The sequence below is a fragment of the Mytilus galloprovincialis genome, chromosome 6, assembly GCF_965363235.1.
Source record: "Mytilus galloprovincialis chromosome 6, xbMytGall1.hap1.1, whole genome shotgun sequence".
In the NCBI taxonomy this organism is placed as follows: domain Eukaryota; kingdom Metazoa; phylum Mollusca; class Bivalvia; order Mytilida; family Mytilidae; genus Mytilus; species Mytilus galloprovincialis.
Window position 1 is genome coordinate 72,489,155 of NC_134843.1, and position 10,751 is coordinate 72,499,905.

The following is a 10,751-nucleotide window of genomic DNA, read 5'->3' on the forward strand; positions in this document are numbered from 1 at the left end:
TTTGTTCATCCGGCATATGGTTACTCTAAATAAACTTCTGATTAGTTTAATTATTTGATTACAGATCGTATCTACCCGTTTTGCAATTGCTGTATCACCCTAAATGAGGCTAATAAAGATATGTATAATAAAATATAGAGGTAGCAGTCTTGGATTGTCTTAATTAAATCCTTTGATCCTCTAATTATCAAGTTACCCTCTGGCCAATGTAATTATGACTTGTGTATATTTAAAGAAGTTACTTATATATCTTTATTCTCATAAAGCAAATGCATTACATCGGTACAGAGATAACAAATACAACAATAAATATTTACAATATGTGCAAAACAAGCGAGAGAGGTTACAAAAGTTACAAGCCAGGAGTACAAGCACGGGCCGACAAACACAAGTATTTATATTTTCTATAAAAAAAAACAAAGCTTCTTCAGAACTGGTTTTCTTGTACTTGACATAACTTCAGAGAATTTAACTGTATTTTGCCGTTTTGTAAAATATGCAGTTAAAAACTCTTTTCGTTTTTGATTGAAAAATTTGCATTCAAATATAAAATGATATTCGTCACCTATTTGTCGATTGTTACATAGACTGCAAAAGCGGTTTTCTCTGATTACGTTTTGCCATCTTCCTGTTTCAATCGGCAACTTATTATTAGTCGTTTGAAATCGACAAAAAACAAAAGCGTCTTTGAAGTCCAAAATATTAAAATATTCTTCAATTTCAAGTTGTTTTTTTTTTAATTTTTGTAGTTTATACCTTTTGACGAATTTTGAATGAGGGAATTCCAGTTCTGAATATATTGATATAGCAATCTCTGCTTTATGACAGTTTTTAACCATTCATTATTAACAAAATTTTGTGACTCCCATATGTTTGAGAAACCACAATCTTGAAAGATTTTTTGTATAAACAAGATCCATTTTATCTGGTTATTATGTAGCGACAACGTGTCACCCTATTCAATATATATATATATATAGTAAAGATAACATTAAAAAATATTTTAAGATTTTCAAGCGGTGTGGTTGGGTGTCATGTTGACAGGGGGGGGGGGGTCACCTTAATTATGATTAAAACATGTTTTTTGTACTGCCTCTAATCAACAGAAACTAAAATCTCATTAAAAATGAAAAATCAGAATATATTTTAATATAAAATTTGTAGAACAGAAGTTAAGTATCCCATAAAACATAATAAATCATTATACATGCAGAGACCAAAGCAGCAAAGATATAGTCAATAGAATCTATTTGCATTTGCCTATGTTCTATCCTTATAAAACCTTGCTGTGAGGCATGGTCCCTGACATCAGAAAAATGAATGAAGTATTGGCAACTGGACGTTAAGCAACCAAATATAAATCCTCACTTTTCCGTGAAGTGTTCTCAATTATTTGTCTTTTTAAAATTAAAAGGATTAAAAATTCCCAAACTGAAAAGAGTTGAAAATACTTTATTACTTTAGAAGTAAAAATTATAACAGACAGAATAAATACGGCAGAAACAAACAAATGGGAAAAAAATAAAGAACAATTTGAAATACCATATATATGTTGTGTACAAGTTATCATTTTGTATACAAATTATAATTTGTACAAAAATATTGTACAAATTATAATTTGTATTTTGACTTTGTACAAATTATAATTTGTACAAAACGTGCCTGTACAAATTACAATTTGTACAAAATTTGACCAAAATTCACTTATAACTTGTACAACAGTTTTAAATATGAATTTTGGTGAAAAATGCATTGATTCACACGATAGAATTGTAATTAACTGACCACACACTAAACTTAATTAACAAAATACACCGTTTTTTCACAACTACAAAAGGCAGATTGATCTTCGAAATTTTTGAGAGAAAAAAGTAAACAAATAGGATTTTTATACAAATTTTTAATACATAAACTACTTTTTCTTTAAAAAAAAAAAAAAAGAGATCATTCAATAGTACTGCTTGATTAGTTCTTATCGTTATTTTGAGGATTTTTGTTTTATTTAGAAAGTTTGCAAAAACGATTATAGTTGTAAAATTTGATATTTTGTATCGTGAAAAATCGTGCATAGCATTTTGATGATCGTGAAAAGGATCTCAAAAGATATGTTGCCACTTATTCGTTATTTCAAAAATTCCATGAAAACAATCAAATTTTTCTTTAAACAAGTTATAGTTTATATTTGTAATTGGTACCTCAAAAGATTGGATTTATATGACTTGTTCAGCTTCACTTTTGTTTGTGAAAAGATTGATGGTTCAATGTCATTGGGTCTGATGATTTTATAATACTACACCAACTATAAAATAAAAGTCTGTCTGTCTGTTTTGCATATGTTTAACGTTGTTTTTTCAAGCTTAGATTGTCTCAACTGATTTCCGTTAAGTTTGATATTTATAAAACAAAGATCCTTGTTGAAAAAAACATTGATAAAAAAACGGCAGAAAAACAACTGACATATTCCTGACTTTAGCATAGTCATATTCCTTAACCAAATGGGGTGTTTAATCTCGCTTTCTTTCTTGGATATTTATTTGTCTAAAAGTCCAACTGAAGCAGTGAAATACACATGTTTATTCACAGCAACGGTTCTTGAGCTTCAACGTTCGCTATGTGAAGCAGTTAAAATGCCAGTAAAACAGGTCGTCATCGATTTGGGAGTCAAAAGATGGTTTGTAATACCTGATTCCATGAATCACTAGATCAACTGCTCAAACGAATGATAAAGAAATAATGTTTGATTTTGTAACTTAGGTGTACTGTGTGGTCATTTAATAGCATTTCAATAATGTGTACCGATGCTTTTTACTCCAAAATCCATATGATAAATAATTGTACAAGTTATAAGTGAATTTTTGTCCATTTTTGTACAAATTGTAATTTGTACAAGCACTTTTTGTACAAATTACAATTTGTACAAAGTCAAAATACAAATTATAATTTGTACAATATTTTTGTACACATTAATTTGTACAAAATGATAACTTGTACACAACATATACATGTTTAAACAGTTTACTAGCAGATTATGAACGGGTCAAGGTTGAGCAAACGTGAATTTCTACCTATAACACTAAAAAGGTGACAATCAATTTTTTGAGGCACGTGTCGAATACACATTAGATAACTTTCTAATTAAAAAAAGGTATAATTGTAAAATTTAAAATAATGAATTTTTACAAAGTCTATTTTTATATGCCATGTCCTTTGTAACAGTTGTATCATTCCATCAGGTCCTTAGTGCACATTTTTGTTCTTAGTGCACTAAGGAGGTCCTTTGCGGTATTACTACGGACCCCATATATTTGAAGCTGTTCAAAATACTGTACATTATAGGTACGTGTATCAGATTAAACAATAATTGTCATATATATAAAAAGAATAAGTAATCTGGTATGAAATATGTCCACTGGAACGACCGTGCAAGTGCTATATATATATTATAGCCAGTCAAGGTCGTTAAAAACTTCCATTTGTTGTTGTCCACTGAAAATAAGCTCTTGAATACACGAATCCCCGTTTTATTAATGCCAAATTTATTTGTTAGTATGTCTTATTCTTTTTCTTATGATTTTATCATATTTTTTGTGTGAAATTTTCTGTGTGGTTGAACATGAAATTGCCTCCGATGCTACAAAGAAAATTTGTTTAATGTCAAATGTTGCAATATATGCTAAGTATTACCCGTGGACAGGATGTTCCCCAAAAAATAAGTTATACACACCCCGAGGGTACACGCTAGTGTCATATGAAAAATTACTGGGTCACCTGTAAGATGGTAATCAGCCATGCAACTAATCAGGTTACTTAACTGACCATGTCACTTCAATTTAAAGTTTATCGGTAGATCAAAATGATAAATTCGTTTTAATTAAACATTTCAGATCTAAAGGATTTATCATTATAATGAAGAGAAATAATTAAACCATATCGTATTATTTTCAAAAGATTATTTATTTTCATATTTTTTTTTATCTATGCCGGGAAAGAATTGAAAACTGTATTAATAATTTTTAAATTTATTTTATAAAAAATCCGTGTAGGTCTCATGAAATGGAACCCACGCATTCCTACTTAAGATTTATAAAGGAGTAGGTTCAGTAAGACCCCTTTTAGGCCCCAAAGGCAGTTTTACTAAATTGTATAGTACTAGAACCGAACACCTGTTTTGGGATATATATACATATAGTTAATTTACCGTAAATAACTGCGAGAAAATGAATAATACACAAGTTGATAATTGTCTCTTCTCTGCTTATTAACTTACATGCAATATTTTCTCTGATTTACTTGTGAGATCACCGACACTAATAATAATTACCTAAAAAAATAGGTGCTCCTTACTGGGAAGATCATATCGGATCCTATCAATTTATTGGTTCCATTCCCCCAATTAAATGAGTCTACACGTCTCCTTAGAAAAAATGCCTTGCAATGCGTCTGAACTACTAAGTACTTCCATATAATTTCGAAAACAGATAATAATCTATTTCACTGGATGAGATTGGGCTGACGGATTTTTAAATGGAAATGTATTAATTTTTATTTATAGCACAAGTTTTACAAGGCAAGATTATTCACCCTTTCGCCCTACAAATCAAATGGTTGCCTCCTTACACATATGAACATTTGATATCATTTATTTTGTGTGACAACTCTTCACCAATGACCTGAGTGAAAGGTTGACATGGGCAGATCCAGAAATTTCCATTTTTTTAATAATTTTATTTTGGGGGGGGGGGGGCAGAGGGGGATGCTTGCTCCAGTCATGCTTCAGTGATTCCCTATATAATCAACAAAATATTTCACACCAAAAAGGGGGGCGGGGCTTTCTCCTTAATAAGAAATCTCTGTTTTCAGGCATAGGCTATGAAAACGGCTAATGAGTTTTCAGATGCTTTACATTAAAATACATCATGTACATACATGTGACATACACAATTATATATAAATGTAGAATCAAATCTTGATAAATGTATGTAGTTGAAATTGTTAGCTTTAAACATTAAAAAAATGAACTCCCAAAGTTTAAACATAATTAAGAATGACCATGTACATGATGTAGTCTGTAATGTATGCCATTGCCATGAAGCTAGATCATTGTAGGTAAACTGTCATCTATTTCCTTAAATCTTTGTCGCCAGTCACCCCGAGTTTGATTTAAATTAGGGAGCTACCATTTGATTTTTATGGGGGGCTAGGATGAAATTTGAAAAAAATAGACAGAACAGGAGTTTTGACAGTCAGGGGACTTACTGAAATAGGTGATTTTTAAATCACTTATTCGAGTAGCAAAATTGTGGTTTTGTCACAAATTGAAATTTTGTATTTTTTTCCAAATTTTAAACACATCTGGTTTAAATAATATCTTTTAATTAGTAAAATTAAAAAAAAATAAACTTTTTGCTTCTTTTAAGTAGAAAGGTTTCTGCCTTTGATGCTATCATTTAGCTGAAAATTCTATTTTAGTTGAAAAAATGCTATAATAATGGCTTTACATAATGAACTGATACTTTCTTCAAAGATTTTTCCCAGCAGTGGGAGTATTTTTCCTGTGAAGTTCAAGGTTTCATCTTTCAGATTATGTAATAAAATTTTACTGTTGCGATAAAAATCTCACTGTTCGGGGGTGTTGAAATTAGTAGGGATAATTAAAAAAATGATACTTAAAGAAGTGATTTTTGGGAAGGAAATTGAGGTCTGATACTTAAACAAGTGATTATTATGTCATTATCCTAGATTCAGTACAAGGTCATCACCTGAAATGACCTGGTCATCCTAGACAACACAGATGTTGGTTCTGATAAGTTTAGAAACATAATTAGTCCCTGGATCATTAGTATTCTATATTTAAAGCTACAATAAAATTAAATCACTTCTTCTAGTGATTAATTTGTACTACTTAAATACTGTAAATTCAGAAATGATGGCGTGCATTTATTATTGCGATTTTGACATTTTACACTTGAATGCGATTTTAATTTTTACGATTTTGAGAAAAGCCATGCTAAATTCAGTTAAAATATTGCAAAATGCGAGTTTTAATTATTGCGTTTACAACTCAGTCGCATTATTCGCAATAATAAAAACCTCGCAATAATTTCTGAATTTACAGTAGGTGATTATTAAAGAAAGACAACTCTAACTTCCAACCTTTATGGAAATAATGTTACTTAAATCAGTGATTTAGAAAATCACTCATTTAAGTAAGTCCCCTGACTGTTTGAGAAAAAAAAAAGGCAGGATGAGACACTAGCAAAAAAGTCAGGACGACAATTTAGGTAAAAAAAGTCAGGATAAACTAAAAAAAAAAAAAAGGCAGGAACGAACAGAGTGAAAAATAAAAAGGCAGGACAGAGATTACAGCTAAAAAAAAATGCAGGATAAAATTTTTCATCCTAGCCCCCCCTCCCCCATAAAAACAAATGGTAGCTCCTTTAGTCAAGTATATATCTACTCTATCAGGTCTCTAGTTTGGATAGTGTATAACTTGCAAATTAAAATCATACTCCTTCCAAATTTCTTTCTTTAAAATATTATGGATGAAATAGCAAGTAAAGAATGAATTAAATTGGATGAAATGTGTCAATTTTTTTGGTAAAGTAGTATGTCTGAAGTTGTCAAACTTAATGATAGACCCTTCAGGGGCGGATCCAGTCATTTTAAAAAGGGGTTTCCTAACCCAGGACAAAAAGGGGGGGGGGTAATTACATGTCCCCATTCAAATGCATTGATAGTCCAAAAAAGGGGGGTCTTTGACACATTCCCCATTCCCATTCTTAATTTTATCATGTAGTGGTCGTAGTCCGAAGACACTTGGTTTTCGCATAATTACTTTTAGTATAAGTTAACAGAAATCTATGAAACTCAAACACAGGGTTTGTGACCAGAGTTTTTGTCCAGAGTTTAGAAATTACATGAATTAGGGGCCAAAAGGGGCCAATATTAAACTTTGTTTGATTTTATAGAAAATTGAATTATTGGGGTTCTTTGATATATATATTCCAAATCTAACTGTGTATTAAGCTTCCTAGTTTTTTGGTCCTGTTTAAATTGGTCTATCTTAAGGTTCAAAGGGTCCAAAATTAAACTTATTTTGATTTTAATAATATTTAAATTCTTGGTGTTCTTTAATCATGTTAATATGCTGAATCTGAATATTTACTTAGATTTTTAGTATGGGCCCAAATTTCAAGTTGGTCCAAATTGGGGTCCAATATTTTACTTTGTTTGATTTCCAAAAAATTGAATATACATGTATGGGGTTCTTTGATATGCTGAATCTAACCATTCATTTAGATTTTTGATATTTTGGCCCGTTAACAAATTGGTCCACATTGAGATCTAAAGGGTCCAAAATTGAACTTTATTTGATTTCATCAAATAATGAATTATTTGGGTTCTTTGATCATGTTGATATGCTGCATCTAACCATGTATTAAGATTTTGAATATTGGATCATTTTAGAGGTTAATTGTCAATTTAAAATTTTTAAGTACTTGGACCACATTCATTTAATGTCAGAAACCTATGCTGCATCAACTATTGAATCACAATCCAAATTTACAATTCAGAGTTGTATCCATAAAATTGAGAATGGAAATGGGGAATTTTTCAAAGAGACAACAATCCGACCAAATAAAAAAACAACAGCAGAAGGTCACCAACAGGTCTTCAATGTAGCAAGAAATTCCCGCACCCGGAAGCGTCCTTCAGCCGGCCCCTAAACAAATATATACTAGTTCAGTGATAATGAACGCCATACTAATTTCCAAAGTGTACACAAGAAACTAAAATTAAAATAAAACAAGACTTACAAAGGCCAGAGGCTCCTAACTTGGGCCAGGCGCAAAATGCGGCGGGGTTAAACATGTTTGTGAGATCTCCCCCTCCCCCTATACCTCTAACCAATGGAGAAAAGTTTGAATTGAATGTTGTGTCCATACTTGCTCCAACTGTTCAGGGTTTAAAGTGTACGTTTGTATCAAGCTGAGCCATGCATAGCATTCTTATTGGTTATTTATATATTAATTTGAAATTTTGACGAGTGAGACACATACAGATTATACAGTGTAAACAATATTTCAGAGTTTAAGGTAGTCAAGCGAAACAAATCATAGAAGAATAGTTGAATCATGTCTTTGTTGTCCAATGAAAAATTAGTACGAACACCAAGAAAAAGTATGGGAATGTTTGTTTTTTAAACTATTGACCAGGGTGAAAGTCTTTGAAAGTCATGACTGACAAAAAGTTTGTGAAATGAAATAGCACAAATATTCCATTCTTATTAAATATTATTGTATATAAAGAAAATACTGATGTTTTAATAATAGTTTTTACCCTTTTTATGTTTTATAGGACAAGAAATATAGAAAAATAATGAAAAATATAAACAGTTTCAATAGAAATGAGCGACAAAACAAGATAAACAGAATACAACAAGGCCTAAATGGTAAGACCACTTCTATATACTGTAAATTCAGAAATTATTGCTTGCCTTTATTATTGTGATTTTTCAGGGAATGGACAACTTATTGTGATTACAAAAAAAATCTGCATCAATTATATATCATGTATATACATGATATATATATGTTTCTGTTATCAAAATATGATTTCTTATTTTTGCGATACTCACCCAGTCACATTAATCGCATTACTAAAAACCTCTGGATAATTTCTGAATTACAGTAATAAACATGATAAAAGTAATTGCCTTTGAATGATGACTCTTATAAAAATAAGAAGATGTGGTATGGTAAATGAGTGACTTATCCACCAGAGTTCAAAGAAGTGGATGCAAGAAATTAAAGGCCAATGATGGGCTGGCCTTCAATAATGAGACAACACTTCCTTTATAGGTCAGCCAATAAAGATCCCAACATGAAAGATTTAAACAATCCAATTTAGTTCAACATGTTCAAAAACAATAACAATTAATAAAAAAAATATCATGTCTGTGAGCACTCAACCTCTTACCTGACCATAATATAGGACAGTGGTTCAAATAACACAGCATATGAACATTCTATAACAACTTTTGCAAGTGGCTAAACTTTAAATATCACTGCAAGGCACTAAACAACGAATATTAAATCTTGGACACAAAGCACTGAAATAAGAGAACTCATATAAAGCATGACAAGTAAGAATATCAAATGAAAGTTTCTCAAATGTTAAAGTCATATGAAACGAGTGAGTGATGAAAAATAAAGTTTGTCCAACTTTTGAACCAATGCATGTATACATCATAAACTTAGTCCTCTGTGCACGATTTTATCATTATTTTCACAAGTATATCATATAAATCGTCAATTTTTTTTTCTCTCTGTTTGTTATGATTTAACAAATAATGCTGCTCATTAAATGCCGTGTTTTGAAGCTGAGTTTTACCGATTGCCACCTTATAGTAAACAAATCACAAAAAGCATGGGTATTGAGCACGTGTTTAACATGTATAATCAGCTATTTGTTTATTTCAATGACAGATCCTTGCATATTGTGGTCACCGGATTTTTTCGAGGAGGGTTACGCTCGGGTCACTATGTATATGGAAAATATGTATCGGCGAATTGCTTCCTGGAAGCAAGCAATTAAAAATAAGTAAAAAAACATAATTATTATACATATTTTTTTTTAATTTGAGGTTTCTTATGACTTTAATTAAAACATGATAAAATAAGCCTATTTATATTGCTGTTTTTTTCTCGAATTTATCAGGTTTATAACTTTTTATTTTTATTTTGTGTATTTATAGGTCAGATATCTTGGTTTTTATGATCATCGTCAGGTCCTGCAAGTCTATACTGAAGAGGAAACTTATTTGTTAATACTTTTCTACATAATGTGCTAATTGGATTAATTAATGTGAAATGACCTCAATTGTGTGTTTTTCTGGAAAAAGAAATAGAAAAAATTCTACAAAATTGCTATAAACAAAATGGAGTACTGGTCCGAGAACACAATTAATTCGTAGTGCATTTCTTTTAGAACATAAATGAAAATTAAAAAATTCCCACCTGCGCTTTCTCAATGAAATTTTTACAGTGTGTTGTACTACTTTTGGGACAAATTATATCAAAATTATAGAAAACTTCATCGCCTCTAACTCAAAATATGGACAATTTTGTGTTTAGGGTGTCTTGAAATCTTTTGACAGCTTCCGAAGTGCTAATTTTTAACCTTTTTCAGCTGGACCAAATCACTACTTTTCTGTAAAATTCTGGACCCAAATTTTTTTACAGTGTAATTTCACCCCCCTACTTACAATTTGAGGCATTAAACATGGAGAAATAAATTTGGAAGAGGTATAAAAATTATTGGCAAGTAACCCACTGTTAACACTAGGGACTATATTCGTGAACAACGAAAATCAAGGGACGACAATTGTGGTCTCGGACCTAATAGGATAGAAAGAGTTGACAAATCTTAAAAAAACTTGGTATGACCAAAGCTTAATAAATTATAACACTACTTGCAAAGTTTCGTAACAATAGGATATATATTATAGACAATATGTTAAATTCTATACTCATCTTTGCGTGTTAAATTTTGACGTTAAAATTGAATAATTTCAACTATCAACATTTTGGGCTTTGAAAATTAAAATATTGCAAAAAAATACTTTTTAAATGCCCTAATATATCATTTATTATGTACTAAAAGCAATAGAGTACTCATTTGATTTATCAGAGTTAGCATAATTATTCAAAAGTCAAATTTATATCAGCCTGGGCCTAAAAATTGAGGTT

The 10,751-nt window shown here is 30.7% G+C and overlaps 1 long non-coding RNA gene across 1 annotated transcript; it reads left to right on the forward strand.

Moving 5' to 3' along the window:
• Window positions 1-4,346: 4,346 nt before the first annotated feature.
• On the forward strand, window positions 4,347-9,894 carry LOC143078305 (uncharacterized). The gene is made up of 3 exons (XR_012979163.1): window positions 4,347-4,532; window positions 8,359-8,452; window positions 9,758-9,894. It is a non-coding gene; the product is annotated as an uncharacterized LOC143078305 (long non-coding RNA).
• The last annotated feature ends 857 nt before the right edge of the window (window positions 9,895-10,751 follow it).